The 13,977-nt window shown below is 40.9% G+C and overlaps 1 long non-coding RNA gene across 3 annotated transcripts in view; it reads left to right on the plus strand.

Moving 5' to 3' along the window:
- LOC146895866 (uncharacterized) overlaps positions 1 to 13,977 on the plus strand; it is a 104,928-nt gene that overhangs the window by 41,534 nt on the left and 49,417 nt on the right. For all 3 annotated transcript variants that reach the window (XR_015739035.1, XR_015739034.1, XR_015001982.2), the window contains exon 4: positions 13,494 to 13,598. This is a non-coding gene — a long non-coding RNA (uncharacterized LOC146895866). The remainder of the gene's footprint in view (positions 1 to 13,493; positions 13,599 to 13,977) is intronic.

Here is a 13,977-nt window from a genome sequence, read left to right on the forward strand (position 1 = left end):
GGTGCTGGGACTTGGCAGGGTCCTCTGGAAAGCCGTCAGTGATCTCAACTGCTGAGCTCTCTCTTCAACCCCATGGATTCGCCATCCTAGTCCATTGATCTATGAGTTTAGTTTATCTTTTTGTTGTTGTTGCCAATCTCTGCTGTTTTTGTTAATATGTAATGTAATATGAAATCAAGTATGCTGATGCCTTCTGTTGTATTCTTTTCACTCAGAATTGATTTGCCTATCAATCTATTTTGTGTGTGTGTGTGTGTGTGTGTGTGTGTGTGTAGATGCATGTGTGTAATTTTATGCACTAAAATAGAAGTGTCTGTTTCTTCTAAGAAACTTCTAAGAATGTTTCTTCTAAGAAACTTCTTAGAGAGTTTCTTCTAAGCATTTTTTGAATTTTTTCCTTGCCTTTTAGAGGCTTCTAGCATCCCTTGATGTTAGACCATCCCTTGATGGTCTCATTAGCAACCCTATTATTTCCATCCCCCATTCTCTCACACTTTATTTTCTAACATTCCCACTCTCCATAGATGGAAGGATGCTCACAGCAATAGTGCCAAACACACTACTTTCAAATGCATATGAAACATTTATGAAAACTGAGCATAAATGTGCTTTAAAGGAACTCTTCAAGGATTTTAGTCCCCGAGAGCACAAGGGCTGGTCACATTGTAAGTGTAGAGTCACTAAGAGCAGGACGGGGGTCACACTTTAACTGAGTGTATGGCCACTGAGAACATGATGGCTGCTCATACTAAAACTAGATATTAGTCATAGAGAGCATGAATACTGGTCACACAATGAGTGTTAAGTTTTTGAGAATATGAGGGGTCACATTGTATCTAAGTATGTGGTCACTGAGAGCATGAGGATTGGTCACGATGTAACTTGGTGTGAAGCTCCTGTAACTAGATGTGAAGCTCCTGTAACTAGGTGTGAAGCTACTGTTAAGAAATTTCTTAAACATTAGAAATAACCCAGAGTCAGTCAAGGAGAAAATAACAGTGACAATTAGAGCTATTTCAAATTGAATGAAATTGAAATATGACATATTAAAATTATGGGATGTATAAAAGTGTATTGAGGGCAAATTTATATCTTAAATGCTTTTATTACAGGAGAAGAAAAGCTGAAAGTCAGTTATAAGCACTCCTTGTAAAAGTAACAAGCAATAGGCACAAGGAAACACAGTAAAATGAAGGCAGGTTTGTAGGTCTTTAAAAGGGAAAGCCTAGGCAGAAATGTGTCTTTGAAATATTAGTAGAACTGATATTCTCCTAATCAAATGTGACCTTGTTGACTGCTGATGGGAGCGCATGTTAGTACAGTCGTAATGGAATTGAGCACAGAGGATATGCAAAAAGTTACAAACTGAACTACCAGTGACCCAGCTTTACCACTCCTGGGTATATACTCAAAAAAATGTGTTTTTTTTCCGGAAAGACACTTGTAATTACATATATGATTACTGCTGATTCACATATGATAACAAGAAAATGGAATAAGCGTAAATGTTCATCAGTAGATAAGGAAAATGTGACAAACACACACACACACACACACACACACGATATTACTCATCTCTTCATCTCTAAAGAATAGTACAATATAAAATTTGCTGTAAGAAAATGGGTGGCTCTGAAAGTACAGTGTTAAACATTGTGACAAAAACTCAGAAAGACAATAGCAGCATGTTCTCCCTAATACGTAGGTCCTATCTTTAACACACACACACACACACACACACACACACACACACACACACACACAGAGACACATGTATGCGTGGGAAGTATAAAACTCTAGAAAGGAGACTGAAGAGAGTAGTATTAGGTGTGAGGTGACAAAGGGCAGGGAGTGCACAAAAGGACACATAGGACATGGAAGAGGAGAAGGACCTTGGTAGATGGGCTACAAGGAGGAAACGGGGACAACAGGAGTGAGAGAGATGGGAAGGAGTCAGGGGGTTTGGAGAGAGGTAGTGGTGGATAGATATGATCAAAATACATTGTATAAATACTGGAAAACTTCACAAACAAAAATATCAAGAAGATTGAAGGAAAAAAGGTGAAAATTACTAAAGTTCAGCATAAGACTATGTGACTGCTTTTATCACAAATATTAAAGTATAAGAAAAAATGAAAAATGGACTATATTGCTAATATAATTGAAACTATAGCTATATTTGAAATCTATGTCTTCTAAAGTTACATAAAGAGATGATAGGTAGTCATACATTTATTTGTTCATAAGCGTGTTCCCAAAGATAAGCCTCATCATCCAAGGGGATTGTCAGAAGTTAAAACATTTTAAAAAGCAAAAGTAACCACAAAGCATGTAAGCTTAGTAGATGCATCAAATTCAACTCTTGATTACTGGTTAGCAGCAAAACTGAATCTCAGCAGATGAATATGGGAGAGGAAGTTCTTTAATTTGCTAAAAGGTATACGACGAGACACTGCAAAACTGTCCCGCTTTCTGTGGGAGTACTGAACACTTCTGTGAGATTGAACTGATGCACATTCTGCCATGCCGTGCCATTCAACGTTGGAAAAGAGGGCATAGCAAAAGCAATAAAGAAGCAACCAAAGCATTAAGATTGGAAAGATGACATAGAAATATAAAGCCTATAGAAAATATAACAGAATACACAATCAAAATATTTGAATAAATAAGAAGACTTTGAATGAGTATGTAGATTCAAAATGATTATATGTGTATTAAATTTCTTTATACTACCAGCAAATAACTTGAAATGAAATGTAATTTATATTGGTACCAGAAAGTAGCAAATACCTAGAGACAAATCCAACATAATGCATAAAGATTTCATCTAGGAGTATGCAAGACTGTTTTGGAGAAAATCAAAAGCAGACTTACATAAACAGAGAGCCATTCCAACTCTGTGTTAAAAGATGTTAGTATAACAGACTCAATCTAAAAATTCAAATGTTTTTTTTTTCTCAAAATCAACAAGGTGAACCTTAATTATTAATGAAAAAGCAAGGAGCCAAGACCAGTTAAAATATTAGTCAGTTTTCTAATGGAAGAAACCAAACTCTAGGAGACGTACTACCAAACTTTAACATATATATTCCAAAACTTAATCCAAAGTGTGTTGTAGTGGCAGAAGAATAAATAAATAACTAGTAACATGGTAAGTTCAGGAATGGACTGACCAGGACACGGTCACCGGATGCAAGATACCTGAACAGCAACAAAAGAAGAGCGGCCGTTGTGTGGGATGTTTCATTGGATATCTCTATGGGAAAAGTGGATTGACGCTTCTGTTATGAGACATAGAAATACAAATCCAGGTGGATTATAATGTCTGTGTAAACAGTAAAACAGTAAAGCCACAGAGTTCACAGGAGCGGGCATTGGAATCATGACTTTGGATTTGGCAGAAATTTTAAGAAGGACACAAAGTCATTGGCTTGTAAGTGGAGAGACTGACAAACTGGAATTCATTAAAATAAATAAGAACAGTCATATTGAGGAGAGCGAAGAGACAAGCCTCTGTGGGAGTGTGCGATTGTGTTTTCTAGACTCACAGCCTCAGTGAAAAGCAATTCCCAAATTAATAAGAAAATGATGGACAACACACTTAGAAATGCGATTACACGCAAACATGCACTTCAAGGGGAAGGGGGCTATCCAAACAGCCAATAGTCAATGGAAGAGTCTGTAGTCACGAGAAAACAGGAGTTACTGCCTTGTACGATAAGACTGATGTATTTCATAAACACAATGCTGCTCAGAAGAAGCCAGACAGAATAGGGATTACTCACGTGATCATTCAGAAACATTCAGAAGAGATACAGAAATTGCTAAGTGACATCAGAAAAAGGATCTTCTGTGCAGTTGTCCAGCTGAGGAGCAAGTGTAAGGCAGGACTCTGAGGGGCCAGCAGCACTCCCTTCTCAGGCTGGTCAGTTGCACACACGTGCATGCATGTTCAATTGAGGCATTTGTGTTGGAAACATAATTGGTAGTCTTTTTTTCTCCACATATGTGAACTTGTGATAAAAAGTAGAATTATAAAACCCCCCAACACCAAGTTGAACCTAGATTAGATCCTGAAAATTTGAGGACAACTGGGGAATTTGAGTATTATTTTGACGTTGGGGGAAATTCACATATTTATTCATGATTTGAGATGCAATGGTATTGTTGACATTAAGGATAGTGCTTTTAGTTTTAACAGAGAGTGACTGCAGTAGTTATGAGCAAACTGTCATGATGCCAGCAACATAGTCTCAGTGATTCAGTGAAATGAAGATGTGCATATAGAAATATGTATTTACTTAGTATAAACACAGATGCAGCACACACGAGGCAGTGCTATCTACTGTGCTTCTTACTGCAATCAGACTTAGAGAGCGGGAATATAGTGTGTTGATCCATCAATATTCCTCTGTGGTTAAAGCTATGCAGTACAGAGAACCGGGAGACCTTATGAAGCATTGCAGTGCATTCTTAGCTTCCTGCACCTGTTCCGGGAGCTCTACACAAGATGGGCCGTCTAGGATGGCTGGAACCTCGCTTTGCCTGTCTCCTCTAAGACTGCCTCCGCTCATTGGCTCATTGAGAATCCCTGGCTCCCAGGCCAGCTGCCGCCTTCGCCTTCCTCAGCCGCTGATGCCACTGGTTGCCCTCGGCGGGCTTCTCCTTTGGCACCCTCTCCATTTTCTTTATCTTCTTAGTGGTTGCCTTCTTTCCCTCCTTTTGGCACCAAGAAGTTCCATTCTCTTCCGTTGAGAGAAGATGAAGAGCAACAAGGAAATCAAACAAATACATCACCTCAATTCACTGGAGAAGGATCTAATTGAACAAAATGAAAACCATTTCTCTGCAGCCAGCACTGCAGCAGGAGCCCGACTTTCTAACGCGTGCCAGCGACTCACTGTGTAAACATTTTCAGATTGTCTTGTTAAAGGAAAGAGGGAAGCTGTGCCAAGCCCTGCCCTGTCCAGATTCCTGTGATCAGAATGGTCAAAGCTCTTCCGGAAAGGACGAAGGGCCGCACGAGGCTTCTGCACATGATGAGATGGGCATTGATAGGCTTCCCCAGGACAATGAATGGCATACTGCAGAGAGCAGGCAGAAAGGACCCTGCTCCATGCAAAAAGCGGGAGTGATGAGAGGGTAGCTTCCCTGTGGACATCACAGAGTGTGAGGCTGGGAATCCACCGTGTGAGCACAGCGTCTTCAGTCTTCAGTCCCAGTTTCCCTTTTGTATACTACTGAGCATGGCAAAAACGTTTTGGTATGTGTCCCCATTGTTTTCTTCTTCCTCTTCCTCTTCTTCCTCTTCTTCCTCTTCCTCCTCCTCCTCCTCCTCCTCCTCCTCCTCCTCCTCCTCTTCTTCTTCTTCTTCTTTCTTCTCCCCCCCCCTCTCTCTCTGCGTGTGACAGTCTCATCATGTTCCTCAGGTCTGCCTAGAACTTACAATCTTGCTGTCTGTACCTTCAAGAAGCTGGGACTGCAGGTATGAACCATCACATCCTGCTGTCGCTGACACAGTGTAAACTATTTAAAGGTGGTCTCTGAACCTCACATGCCCTCAGTTTGCAATTCAGCCTCCATGGCTTGCTTCTGTCTTCTGATTTCTGGTAGGCTACATTCTCCTCTTGCTCTGGAAATGGAGCTATTGCTACAATGTGTCTTTTGCGCTTTCAATGTGTTAAATTAGCTCTAGGTACAAAAGGCCTAGGATAGTGCCCAGAAAAGTCTAAACGCCTTCTCTTTGCAAACTACTCGTGTTACTGTGGTGATGAGGAGAGGGAGACCTCAGAATGAGGAGGACTTCACAGTCACCGTGTCCTCTATTTATTAATTAATGTCCTTTATTTATTGATTTCTGTTTCTGAAATGACTGTTTTAGCTTCAGATTCCTGACTCTCTGAGCCATGGTCAGTTTCTCATTTCCATTTGGATTTCTAGCCTCCAGCTGATTAGTTAACAGAGCTTGTAGACTGGACTTCTTGGGTATCTAACATATCTTATCCTGTTTGATTTTCAAAAGCTTCATTGTGAGTTTGCTTCTTATCTGAAACCTGGCAAGGGCCTCTTTTTCCTGGGGACCCTCTAGTTCCCCACTCCCTGAAGTCTCCACAGTGCTGTCATCTTGGGTAATGTGCAAACCTGTGCAAACACATTAGTGGCTGTCTATTTATTGCCTGCTAACCAGCACACGGCCTCGAAGCCAGCTCCAGGAGCCTGGGGAAATCCTGACCTGCATTTCTAGACTTAGCCCTTTTTATTTATTGATATGCACTGAATTCTCCAATTCTGCATCTCACAGTCTCTGGAGGCTTGCCGGTTTCAGATTGCTCTACTTTTAGCTCTGTGGTTCTGTCCATCATTAGTTTCACGACTGTGTTTTGCCAAATGTAGACACACAGCCTCTCCGTGAGGGGCGGTGTTGATAAAAGGAGTTGATATGTGTGGAGCATTCAGTGCTTACCATAAGGTAAGATTTTAGGAATGCCAGCTACAGTGTGTGCAATTATTTATACTGCTCTCTTAAATGCAATCTCCCTTATCTTTCCATTTGACAAGAAATAGCCACTCTTCAAACAGGGAATTCACTCATGCCTTGCCCATCAACAGTCTTTTCTTATTCTACCCAACCAGATGTCTTCTCTTCCTCCTACGAACCCTCATCTGCTGCCCTTACATTTGTAAAAGACACCCTGTACGCCTACAGTAAAAACGTTTTTTTTTTTTTTCCTGAGCCATCTTTGTTTAAAAACTTAATAAAAAGTTTTAGGAAAATCATTTATGTATTGATTTAGTGTCTTTCTCTTTGTATGTAAGTATGTTTGTATGTATGTGCATATACAAACAGCAGCACATATGTGGAAGGCAGAGGACAGTTTATGGGAGTTAGCTCTCTCCTCCTGCCATGTTACTCCTGTAGACTGAACTCATGTTATCAGGCTTGGTAGCAAGCACCTTTACCTGTTGAGCCCTTTTGCCAGTTCCCAAAATACTTAAATAGACAACCCTTGAAAGTATAGTCTGCTACTTCACCCACCTTTGTATTGTCTGCTGTGAGGCCACATGGAAATTCCTCAATGTCTCTTTAGTAGGTAATAGTAATATAAATTTCTTGGATTGATTAGTGATTAAATTTAATTGATATGTCTATTTTGTTCATTTAACTGTTAACATATCAGGAATTCTGAGAGTACCACCACAGAACTAGATGTTAGCTACTTCTTACTGTTCCACCTCTTTCTAGAAAGGGCTGTGTTCTAGAAATGTCTGTATTTAGGACAACTGAACAACTGTGTGGACAAAAATTCCATAAAAAGGTTCATAGTTGATATGGTACTGTTAAGGGCTAAGGCTAAAGCAACTGATTCCACTTGTTCACACAGACACGAGGTAGGCAGACTAAGTCACACAGTAATGTTTTTAGTACCGAGTGCTGGGAGGACTTTTTTAAAATAATTATTTTATTTTATAGCCTGACTAGTTTCCCCTCCTTCCTCTCTTCCTCGTCTCTCTGCCCACCTCCCCTGTACCCCATCCTCTCTGCCTTCATTAATCTTCATAAAAGAGCAGACCTCCCATGTATCCCAACAAAACATGGCATAGCAAGCTACAGTAAGACGAAGCACTTTCCCTTGTATTAAGGATGGATGAGGCAATTCAGTATGAGGGAAAAACTCCCCAGAGCAGAGGCAAAGATAGTTTTAGGAAGTCTGTTAAAAGCCCCATAAGAAGGCCAGGCTATACAACTGTTAACATTTAGGCAGAGGACCTAGGTCAGTCCTATGTAGGCTCCCTGGTTGTTAGTTCAGTCTCTGTGAACTCCTCTGAGCCCAGGTTAGTTGATTCTGTGGAATTTCTTGTGATGTCCTTGATCCCTCTGGCTCCTACAATCCTTCCTCCCTCTCTTCAGCAGGATTTGCTTGAGATTCTTAACCTTTCTTTTCCTCTTCAGCAACAGGGGAAGAGACATTTCTCAATTTTACTTTTATTTTCCTCTTAGTCTAGAGCCGCCTATTTTCTACTTCCTTGTGGGATGATGTTAGGAGTTTAAGGAGTTCTGAGGATCTTCTTTCTCATTGCAAAGCTCTGGAGCCTCTGCTTCCTGATTCCTCTTTTGGTTGTTTCCTTCTCCAGTAGCCCCTTGCACTCTGCAAGCACGCCACTTGCAGAGAGCTGCTGGTTGCAGGCTTCAGACAAATAGCAACATTCTTCTTCAACTCTAAGTAGGGATTGTGTTGTTCATTTCAAACAGTGGGGTCTTCACCGTTCTCCCTTCCCCAAGTAGATCAAGCCATTTTAGGCAAGATTCTGAAAAACCAGAAAGGTTAGCTCAGGAGGGAAGATTTGTTTTTGTGTTTTATGTTTGCTGATGTTTTTCTGTAGACACACCAGCTAAGAACCCATGCCTCAGAACCCAGGAAAGTTCTAGGTCAATGTAAGACGGTTATTTTGGATTCACAAACTAGTTCACAAACTGTTTATATCAGGGCTAAGCATTTATGTATATTTACTGCTGCTTGTGAAAGGACAGGTCACGGTGTCTCTTACCTGCATCTGCTTCAGACTTCCCACGGAAAACTGTTGCCTTACACAGGTAATAGAATCACTGTAAAGAGCTCCCTCTAATGTATTTACTTTCCAGACAACAAAATGCCAGACTGCTAACACATGAGTTGTTTGTACTTTAAAAGTTTACTGTTCCAGTTAGGACATTCTTGATGGTGTTTTATACTCCCTGTGCCGTGCAGCCCGCTGATTCATACCGAATTCTGAAGGTTATGAGTCTCCATGTGATGTTAAGAACTATACGTCTGAACCACTAAAGAAGAAGTGTATAAAATGCGGGGCTGCTCAGTGGAAGTATAGAAACCAGAAGTATTTCATTTTGTGCCACGGTTCTCATTATGTTTGTAGCTTTTGAGTACTGGCAGTCCTTCCCTTTTCTTTCACTTTTGGAGTTATAGCTGCTCTCTCTTTCCAAAAAACATAGAGCGAGCAAGGCTTTTCAGATAAGTTCTTTAGATTTATTGTATGCATTTTACATTTATCTGAAACATGCCGTGGCTGACTGAATTATTGTACATGAGGGTCTCTGTAAACTGTCCAGAGGGCTCATGATCTCTGGTTGCTGGGATCGCCTAAGTACCACCCCTGAAAACCCCTGGAAGAATTTGCTGGAGATGATCAGAGATGTACAAGCATAAGGAAGCTTTAAAGGAGAAATGCTTGTTTTTGGGAGACCCGGAAGAAGAAATCTAAGAGAAAAATGCCTTTTGAAATATGAACTAAAAGATGAACAGGATTTAAATAAATGGAAAAAAATTAGCTCCTATTCAGGAGTTCCAGGGGGAAAAATGAAAACCACAAATCCAGTCAAGAGTCAGTTTGACAGGAAGTCAAACTAGGGACATGTGGAGGAGTCAAAGGGCTGTCACCCGCTATTACCCATGGTTCTCCTCTCTTGCCAGCATGCTGCTGCTACGTGGGAGTGAGCCTCAGTTGAAGACTTCTCTGTTGAAGGAGGCCACTTGTTGATTCCTGTCTGCCCAGCTAGCCTAGACCCAAAATAACCACACAGAAACTGTATTAATTAAATCAGTGCCTGGCCCATTAGTTCAAACTTCTTTTTGGCTAACTTTTACATATTAATTTAACCCATTTCCATTAATCTATATATGGCCACGTGGCTGTGGCTTACCTGCTAAAGTTCCAGCAGCTGTCTCTGGTGGGGCTACAAGGCATCTCTCTGACTCTGCCCTTTTTTCTCCCAGCATTCAGTGTAGTTTCCCCCTCCTAGCTCTGTTCCCCTATAGCTCTACTATTGGCCCAAAGCAGTTACTTTATTTATCAATGGTAATCACAGCATACAGAGGGAAATCACACATCACTTCTCCCTAGGAATATAAGTGGAAGGGGAGGGGATCATTTCCAGCTCTTCCTTGACTTTCACATTGATTGCAGAGGTGACACTGGAAGCACATTTAATCTCATATAGAAGTGGCTACAAGTTGGATTTAGGATGTTAAGGGACTGAGCACTTTTTACCTGCCCCTGAGTGGATAGACAAGAAGCCTTTTAGTGTGTCAAGCCACTGAGACCTGGCTTTCTTAAGATAGATGGTGTTTACCTTAATGAACCTGCCAATTAAAAGGAGAAGGTAGATGCAGCTCATGCATGTGAATGACAGCATGATATAGTAGGACGACTCTGGACTGGAAGGCATGAACCTCACTTCTTCACTTATTTGCCTTTTTGCTCATTTGCTCATTCATTCATTTCATATTTATTGAGAGTTTTCCACCCTGTCATAGCTTGATCTAAATGCTGGAAATGCTGTGATTAATAATGCATAGATCACGGCCCTATGGAGCTTAGAGTCGAAGGGAGGAGGATGAGTCAAAGGGAAAAGGATGAAACGACACCAGGCTATGCTAATGGAGTGGAATGCCTCATTTTCTGAACTGTGGGCTTTGGATCAGCAGGATAAGCTACACTTGGGGGCATACTAGAGATGTAGCAACCCAGGCCCCATTCTCAAATCAGTGGAATCATAGCTACTGCAGCAAATCTTAGCTGATATGCACAGTGAAGTCTGGGATGCATGGGTGAAGTGAATACAATGGCTGGGCATGCACCATGACCAGGAGTTCCTTCAAAGAAAAGGCACTCAGGGCAGATCCATGAGGCTGCAGCGATGGCGTGAGAGCTAAGCTGATTTTGGTACAATGAGCTGTACATGCATGATTGAGTGAGGTCAAGGCAATCACTTGAGTTCAGCTTCGTCTGTAAAAACAGGCACAACATTCCAAGGTTGTGTCATGCCTTAAGACCCTCCAAGGTTGCTTTGAGTCTTAAATGTATTTAAAAGTACCTTGAATGTTCAGATCTATACAAGAATGGAAGATTTTTACTTCTCAAACTGCAGATATATAGGAAAATGTGTTCCTTGGTGTAATGATGCATTTTAAATATTCTTTAGCAAGAAGATGTGATCTAAGATGGGCTCGCTCTTTTGAAGAAACATGGATTTGAAAGAATTTTGCACTCTTCTTATTGCAGAAGAGTCTAACATCTGAAAAACAAGTCTAGTGCGTTGTTTAAATACAGTCCCTGGGGGAAGGTCTTGGAAAATGCATTCTCCAGGGGTGGGCTCTGTACTTCAATCATCTGTGTCCTGGAAATGTGTTCAAGCAATAGTTCAGTTCCAAAACACAAATAAAGCTGGAGGGGACAGAATGCTCCCGAGCTAGGACAGGCATTAATTCCTTGCTACAAGCAGAAAAATAAAAGTCAGTGTTATCCAGGATGAAGAGAACCATAGAAAATTAATGAAAAATAAACACAGAATGGTAATTAGTTGGTGATGATAGACGTCTAGTGATATATTCTCCATGTGCTAGTCTCCCCACAACTAACAAGTGTTTCCTCGCTTTCTAATGAGGCTGGTGACCTACAGTCCAGTCAAGGGAAAAGACACACCCATTTATTCATTGGTCCTATTGTATGTATTTTCTTGGAGTGTTATTCCTTTTCCAACCCACTAATGTCATCCAAACTATCTAATGGTTGCCTGCAAGAAATCAGATATCATGGGTCAGACAGTATGATGCCATTAGCGATCAATTCAACCAGTTGTGTTACCTTTTCTTTAAAGCTTTCTGTAGGCAAGAAGAGAGTCACCCTGTCTTTATTGCTTGACGTGCTTAGCTCACATCTGAGACTGTGAGAATATGGGGTCTAGGCTGTATTCATTTCCTATCCCAGGCACTTGGCACTCTGCCAGACACATGCTAGGTTCTCAATAAATGATGAGATGGATATGAGAAAGGTGGGCCATTTTAACAATGAATAAGGAAGTGAAACTTTTGCTGAAAAACCAACAGAAATGTAATTACCTTCTCTGTCTTTCAGCAAGAGAATCTTGCTAATGTTCTCAGAACACGAAGAGCTACTCACAGAGAGTACAGGTTCAGATATGTTTAGATATTCATGTGGGTAAAATTTGCAAATCGTTGAACGGCAGCAGTTTCTTTAAAGCGTAACTAAGGATATTAAGAAAGAATACAAACATTGTCATTTTATTAAGTATATAATAGCAAGACTTGCATATGAGCAAGGCGGTCATCAGTAGTGGATTACTTAAATTATAGTGGAACTGTGATGTAAAAGTGTTTTTATTAATGTAGAAAGATATTTATGTGTTGTCAAATATAAAAAAAACAGGTTACTAAATACAATATTTACCAATTAGTCAATTTATAAAAAAGGAAAAAAAAACCAATGAGATACGTATATGGGAAGGCCTTGGAAGAGATGTACACTAAAATGATTAAAGATTCTCTTCTGCCTGATGAAATTGTATATCAACTGAATTTCTGGGGTCTTTGCTTTCCTACCAGTTGTGTATAAATAATTCCTTTCTTCCTGTGTCCTCAGCAGTATTTGTTGCTTGTTGTTTTTCTTGATAATAACCGTTCTGACTGGGGTGAGATGGAGTCGCAATGGATTTCTCATTGCATTTCCCTGATGGCTAAAGACGCTGAATATTATTCCTACATATTTATTGGCCATTTGCACTTCTTTCAAGGACTGTTTGTTCAATTCACTTGCCACATGCAGAATGAAACAAGACCCTGGTTTAGTGTGGCTTTTCAGCATTCCCAGTATTCATTTCTTTCTGAAGTCTTGCTTCAGTGGAGTCTCAGGACTCTTACAGGATTGTGAAGAGCTAGGAAGCTTAACTAACTCCACCAAAAACTCCAATTTTAGTTGCTCAATTTAAACACAAGAAGTCTGTGTTTGGGTTGGATGCAATATCTTCTGGGATACTAAGGTTCACAGAGGAGGTTGCAAGCCAAGTTCCAAAGATGTTGGCAAATGAGCAGCATGATGCAGTTCTTGGGTGTAGAAAGCAGCAGAGGGAGAGAGAGTGGAACAGCAGAACCCTGTGCTCTGTAGGAGAACACACTTTTTTTGTTGTTCTTCAAGGGTGAAGAGCATGCTTCTCAAAACAGCAGTGAGGAGTGAGACCAACTACCAATCTATGGAGTCTGAGATGCACAAACTATAGAGAACAAAAGGCATCCCATGAGCACACCAGGGCTCTATGAGTCCCAGGGGCAACTGGGTTTCACTTAGGACTGGATATTGCTTTAATCAGACCACAGTAATCACGCATTTCAAGGATAAGCTGAGATCAGTATCTCAGGTCTTGCAGACCTTCACATTTTGCTCATAAAGTAAGTTATTCCATAGCTCCTGATCAGTGTAGTTCACATATGAAATTTTTGCATAGGCTCATATTTGAACACTTATTCTTCAGTGGGAAGATCCTATTTCAGGAGGCTCTGAAATCTTTAGGATGTGGTGCCCTTATGGATGGAGCAGGTCACTGGATGTATGACTTGGAAGTTTATTTCTGGTTCCTGTGTATTCCACTTGTTGCGCTTCCTGTATACAGTAAAGTGAACATGTCCCTTTATATGTTCCCACAGCCATGATTAAAGCACATGGGTCAACCTACCATGGACAGAAACTTGGAAACCATGGAACCATATACGTCTTTCTAAACCGGGATAACAGAAAGTCACTGGCTTTAGGTAAGTTATGTTAGTGAGGAATCCATACCCAGGATATACAAAACAGCAACCCAATATTTAGATGCTAAGTTTCAGCAGTCAATTGTTAGCTTTTGTTAGATCCAGTCTAACTAGCTCTCAGCTTGCCGACTCACCATTTGACACAATTGCCATGCCTAAGTCCTTGCTAGTCTCTGCCCGGCACTGAGACTGCAAGCTGAAATTCCAGGTCGCCAAGACTGTGACACCTGTGCAATGTGGACTTAGAGAGGACAAGTTAGAGGCGGGAACCAGAAGGGCTGGAGTGGGGCTGATGCGTGCCAGTGACTGAGGCAGCTCTCGCCAGATGAGACAGACACAGGGTGTCATTTTACAGACACAGGGAACAACATGAGCAAAG

The sequence above is a fragment of the Myodes glareolus genome, chromosome 1 (assembly GCF_982192425.1).
Source record: "Myodes glareolus chromosome 1, mMyoGla1.1, whole genome shotgun sequence".
Classification (NCBI taxonomy): Eukaryota; Metazoa; Chordata; class Mammalia; order Rodentia; family Cricetidae; genus Myodes; species Myodes glareolus.